Raw genomic sequence first — 6,810 nt, 5'->3', positions numbered from 1 at the left:
GAAAGGAAAGAAGGGAGGGAGGGAAGGAGGAAGGGAGAAAGAAAGGAAGGAAGAGAAGGTGGGAGGAGGGAAAGGGAGACAGTCCCAAGAAGTAGTCATATTCCCAGAAAGTGGCTAATGAGATGCCTTTGAACTTTAGAGAATCTTCTTCGCCAAGCTGCTTGGGCATCTGGGCTTGTCAGCAAGGTCATGCTGCCTGCCAGCCCGTCCTTCCGCTGCCAAAGGGATGAGTCCCCAGCCCCCGCCTCACAAAGGGGAACAGACATCCCCTGTTTGGCCGCTGCCCTGCTCTCCACCCACTGGTCCCTCTCCACTTCAGAGTCGAGACATAAAAGTTCCTGTCAACAGGCTTGCTAATAACCTCGCTGCATCATATTAAGGTCATTGCAGAGACCTCTCCTGGCCTGGTCCCAAGGCGGGAAAATGCCCAAGTGAAGCCTGGAATTATGTAATAGGTCAAAGAAATAAGCTGAAGGGAGGATGACAAGGGTCCTGTTGTGGGCAAGAGACCTCCCACTTCAAATGCTTCTTCAAGGAAAACGGGCGGCTTGCTGCCCTCTCAGACCCCAGACAATGGAAGGCAATCTCCTGCTGGCAGGTGCATGTGTAAAGCCTGAGATGAGGGGGAGGAGGGGCAGAAGCAGATTAAAAAAACACAAATGGGGGGGGGAGTCAGAGTAAGGTGGATGAGAGGGAGGGGCTGGAGCTGGAGTCAAGAAGACCTTTAGAGCCTCCCCCAGAATCCCCACCCCCCACCCCAGCTCCAGGACAGAGGATATTCAGAGTAAGAACCAGCAGGAAGCCAGGATCTGATTTTTCTCTCATACTCTTGGCCCTTAGACCAGGCTTCACTCTCTGGGATGGAAGGAAGGGAGTCAAATCATAGTTGCACTGACCTTCCAATCATGGGGCTGACAAATGATGTGGACACTGACGAGATAGATAAAGATCTGGGGAGGTTGGGGGGCACGGGGACACAGGGAGAGGGCAAGGAGATCACTGAACTCAACAAATCTGCCCTGGGCCTTGGAGAAATTGCTCATCCTCGAGCCTCGGTTTCTCCTCCTGTAAAATGGAAGGGTTGAAACCTGACTCTAATTCCCACTCTGGCAGAAAAGGTTCTATAACTTTTGATTCATTGTTCCCAGGAGGAACAGAAGGTTGAGCTTTGAGTCACAGAGGAGGGGTGCAAACCTCCACCTTCCTGGCAGAAAGCAGAGGGGCTCCCAAGAAGGAATAGACATGATCTCTACAGGAAAATACTTAGGCTTAGATGGTTAGGCTTAAAGTATACCATCAGAAAGGGGTCAGATGACAAAAGTCAGCAAAAATATTCTTTTAGAAATTCATGGGGGAAATCTTAGGGAGAAAAAAAGCTGTCTTCTCTTTCCCTTCCTAAAAAGCCCCTCCCCCTTCCCTTATGTGTAATTTTCCTTTATCCTTATATATAATTTTATCCTTATATTTAATATTCCTTATGTGCAATTTTCATCTCTCTTATATTTAATGCAGGAGTGGCCAACTATGGAACATTTATGGGGAACAGCCTCTAATTCAAATAAAGTTGAGACAGTTAGATGGTATAATGCCTGGTGTCAGGGCCTATGTCAGCCACATACCAACTTGGAAAGCCACCAATTAACATTATCTATGCTGGTACTGTATTTTTTACTTATTTTTGTTAATCTCCCAGTGATTTAATCTGGTTCTGCACTCTGGGGTGTCAGAGCATGAGAGTATTACTCTTGTGTAGGGAATGGAAGCGCTGGACCTAGAAGACATCAGTTCATATCCAGCCTTGGAGACATCCTGGGTAAGTCACTTTAACCACAGTCTGCCTCAGTTTCTCCATTTGCCTCCCAGAGGTGTTAATGAAAATCAAATGAGATATTTGTGAAAGTCTTAAAGCACTCCATAAATGCTGGCCATAGTTGTGCATCTAACGTGAAGGGGTTGGATTAGAAGACCCACACCCCTAGATTCTGTCGTTTCTGTAGATGTACCCTGACTGTTCCCTCCTTTAGGGGAGAGCGAGGCAGGAGAGAATTCAATTTCTCTGCAGAGGTCCCGTTGTGGGCATGCTATACTGGAGAGCGGCCACCAGAGGGCAGAGTGTCCCCAGATTTTCATACTGGCTGCTTGTGGTAGGGATCATAGATTTAAGAACAGTTGACTTCTAAATGGTGCTTTCAGGCTTGCAAAGAGTTTCACATACATGATAACATTTGTGCATGTTCAGGTGTTGCACAACTGAAAGAAAAAATTACTCTGGAGTCAAAGAACCCGGGTTTGAATCTCGCCTCTGAATCTTATTAGCTGTGCATCCTTGGGGCCTTCCCTCTCTGGTCCCAGGGTCTTGCTGGGCTAGGGGGTGTCTCTCTCCCTATATAGACTGTAAGCTCTCTGGGGTCATTGCTAAGATGGGGGGTGGGGGAGGGGGACAGAGAAAGGAAATAAGCATTTATTAAATGCCTACTGTTTGCCTGGCACTGTGCTAATTTAATACTTTTACAATTATTATTTCATTTGATCTTCACCACAACCTGGGAGGTAGGTGCTAGAGGCAGATGTGAAGTCATGACAATGATAACTAATGCTTATCAGGTGCTTGGCACTATGCTAAGGAGTTTTACAATGATTATATCTCACAAGAACCCTGAGAGAGATGCTATTATTATCCCCATGTTACAGATGAGGAAGCTGATACAGAGGTTAAGTGACTTGGCCAAGATCACACAGCAAATACGGCTGGATTTGAACTCGGGTCGTTCTGACTGCAGACCCAGTGCTCTAGGCACTATACCTCCTAGAGGCATATGCCTTCCTTAATAATACTTGTTCAAGGATTGAGGATCCTCATTATATCCCTGTAAGGTGGGCTGGCCCAGTTTTACAAATGAGGAAACCAAGGCTCTTAATGGGAATAATAGTAGCCTCTCCTCCACTAGATTGTCATTGGAGGGACAGTGTGATGCTGGGGGGGGATCAAAAAAGATAACGGATGGAAAGCATTTTGTACAGGGTCCTATGGTTAGTAATCCATCAATCAACAGACATTTATTAAGCACTGATGACATACCAGGGCAGCTAGGTGGCACCATAGTGGGTAGGGCTCCAGGCCTCCAGTAAGGAACATTCACCTTCATGAGTTCAAATTCAGCCTTACTAGCTGTGTGACCCTGGACAAGTCACTCACCACTATTTGTGTCAGCTTCCCCATCTGTGAAATGAGCCAGAGAAGGAAGTGTCTGCAGTCCCTGCCCATTCTAGAGCTAAGAAATTCATGGTTTTGTGGGTGACAGCAGTGAACCTGGAGTCACAAGAGGCCTGGGGTGACTCGCTCTCCCTAAACCACAGTTTTCTCAAGTGTAAAATGGACAGAAAGCTGTCAGGCATAGTGGAGAGAGAGGAGGCAGGAAGACTTGGGTTTGAATCCTGCCTCTGACACCTGCTGGCTTTGGGAGCCTGGACAGGTTATTCTCCCAGCATCCTGGTTCTGAGCCTGAAAACAGGTGCCCATCTGTGCTGATAGAGGGAGCTTCTCACCAGGAGTTCCTTACACCAGTGAAATAACAGAGCAGTTCCCCCTGAAAACAAGTCTCGCACGGTTGTTCTGTGAATTAAGCAATACGATTTATGTGAAATCATCTTGTTAGATAGTGTCCAACTCTCCAAGAACCCATTTGAGGTTTTCTTGGCAGAGATACTGAAGTGCTTTGCCATTTCCTTCTCCAGTTCATTTTACAGATGGGGAAACTGAGGCAAATAGGGTAAAGTGACTTGCCCAGGAACATTTGGGATATTCCTGGCAAAGATACTGCAATGGTTTGCCATTTCCTTCTCCAGCTCATTTTACAGATGGGGAAACTGAGGCAAATAGGGTAAAGTGACTTGCTCAGGGTCACACAGCTAGTGAGTGAGAGGTTAAGTGAACTTACCACCCAGATGCCCCTGCTATGCAAACATTTAAACACTATATTAATGTTATTGTTATAATTATAGTAGTAGGAGTAGTAGAGAATTTTAGAGCTAGAAAACAGCAGCAGTGTTGGGTGAGAAACTGTTTCCAGCTACTGGACATGTTTTCTTATCAACTCAAGTGGCCTTTCAGACACCCCAAAGCTTAGGGGTCTTTGAGGAGGCCGAGGTCTGTCGTGTGGCTCTAGAACATAAATACCTGTTGTTAAAATCCAGCTCTAACCCTATCTACCTGGCCAGTGTGGGCACAGCCTCTGGGACCCTGCAATGCCCATCCTGAAACAGCAGAGGGCGGGCGGAGCCCCCACTCAGCAGGCTTGGCCAGAGGATGTGAATCCAAAGGGAGAGAACATTCTTCCACATCTGATATCAGAAAATGAGATCTCTAACTTTCCATGCATGGAGAGGAAAAGCCTGGAGGGTCAGCTGACCTCCACCAGATGCAGCAGCTCAGTGGAATTAATGGGAAGTATGCTGAGTTTGGGAAACAGGATCCGGGTTTGAGAAAAACGATCTGGGATCAACCCCAATTCTTGGTCCTTGCTACTTGTGGCTTCTGACAAGTTATTTCCCCTCATGGGCCTCAGTTTCCCCATCTGTAAAATGAGGGGTGGCCTCTGAGGACCCTTCCAGCTCTGAATCCAGGATCCTATTCCCTCTCTGGGCCTCAGTTTCCCCATCTGTAAAACGAGGGGTAGCCTCTGAGGTCCCTTTCAGTTCTGGGTCTAGGAGCAGGGATTCCAGGGAAGAAGACTCAGGTTGAGGTCTGGAGAGGACCTCAACCTCCATGATCCAAAATGGATTCCTACTGTCATCTACACAGTGCTTGCTTGGAGACCTCCAGGGAAGGGGAGACCACCATTTCTCCCATGTGCCCCATTCACTTCTGGATGACTAGAAATTGTTGGAAATTTATTATTTTTCCCTCTAACATCAAGCTGATAGACATCTTTGTAACTTAGACCCTGTGCTCTGGGCTCTGCCTTCTGGAGCCAAGCTGAAGAGACCCGATCCTTTCTCCAGGACAGTCCTTCAGATACTGGGAGATGGCCGGTTATCTTGTACCGATGGTACAAACTCACCATCCTCTCCAGGTTAAACATGTCTGGGTCCTTCCACAGATCCTCCTGTGGGTTGGGCTTGGGGGAGGCCCTTCACCTTCCTGGCTACATCCTCTGGATGCTGCCTAGCTTATCAATGGGAAGCACCATCAGCTGAGGCTAACGAAGAAAAAAAGAGGTTAAGTAAAAAGTTAGCTGAGCAGTGAAAAGACAACCAGCTGCCACACAGAGCCCTGATCTATGTGCTGTGGAAGGCTGCAAAGTAATTGGAATGGAATCCCTTCTCTTCTCTGGGCCTCTGCTTCATCTTCCCAAACATTTAATTGTAAGCTCCTTGAGGGCAGGTAGCATCTTATGGCTCTTCTTGTATCCTTACCCCTTAGTGCTTGGCACATGGTAGACACTCAATAAGTGTTTATGTCCAGTGCTTAGCAGTGTTCAGCACACAGTAGGAACTTAATAAATGTTTATTCATGCCCAGTGCTTAGCACCACGTCCAGCATGCAGTAGGTGCTTAATAAATGTTTATTTGTGCCCAGTGCTTAGCACAGTGTCCAGCACATAGTAGGTGCTTAATAAATGCTTATTTATTAATAGACTGAAAGAGTTGAACTACATGATCTTTAGGGTCCTTTCCAGATACAAATCTAGGATCCTAAATATGAAGGCCCTCCCCAAAGCTAACTCAGCCCCTGGCTGCATGAATTGAAGAATGATGTCCATAGTTCTGGGAGATATGGTGCAGAGGCCCTGGCCAGCAGCATCAGAATCAGAACAGCCTGTGTCAAAGCCCTGCCTCTGAGTCAGATTAGCTGTGTGACCTTGGTCAATCCCTTTACCCTTCAGCGCCCAGCCCCCACTCCCAAGGCAGCTCTCTAGGAGTATCTAATTTGCTTTGGCAAATTGGGTTCCTTTCACCCTTGGAGCTCCTTCCAATTAAGAAATTACAAATCCCAGTAAAAGAAACCAATTTGGTGTTTTCTGCCCCATCATCTAGTATAGAGTCCCCAGTTGCTTGGCACCATATTTCATGAAGGGACATGGACAAATAAACTCGTTAAAATTACAGGGACTGCTAATTTTATAGCCCAGGGAAGATTTAAGGGGAGAGAAAAAGACTGAACCTCCGTCACACAGAAAAGGTAATGGGAAGGACTCTGCTGGCCCACAACATGGAGAGATGGGGGGAGGAAGCTTTGGGTACAGAGCGGGGCCCAGAGAAGTGCACAGCTATCAGAGACGTTCAGAGAAGGTCAGGAAGCTTGGGGAAGGGCAGATAAGAACTTAGGGTGGGAGGGAGGGAAAGCAGATGGGAGGCCATGAAATCACAGATTTGCATAGAAAGACAATCAATTGTAGACATGTATTGAGGGCCTACTAGGTTACCTGTTCTTACTTAACCTGAGTCTGAAAACTTGTTTTTTTTTTAATATGTAATTTATTAACTACTTCAATTCAATTGGTTTTCTTTGCAGTCCTTATGTATTTTGTTACATGCATTTAAAATATTTGCATTCTGGAAAGGGGCTCATAGGCTTTCCCAGACTGTCAAAGGGGGTGCAGGACACAGAAAAGATTAAGAATCCCTGGCTTAAGTTCAATACACTGAGTTAAGAGCTGCAGTACTTACAGTCCAGAAGCGTCCACTTGTAAACAGCCGAACACATGCACGGGGATGGAAAGAGGTAAACTGGAGGAGACACACATATGTAGGCATGCAAACACATGCACACACACAAAACCTGCAGGCAAGCATATGAGTAAACACACA

The sequence above is a fragment of the Petaurus breviceps genome, unplaced genomic scaffold (assembly GCF_028583685.1).
Source record: "Petaurus breviceps papuanus isolate PSGF00001 unplaced genomic scaffold, PetGlider_PUasm1.0 91041, whole genome shotgun sequence".
Taxonomy (NCBI): Eukaryota; Metazoa; Chordata; class Mammalia; order Diprotodontia; family Petauridae; genus Petaurus; species Petaurus breviceps.
Note: the sequence above shows the minus strand (reverse complement) of the source record.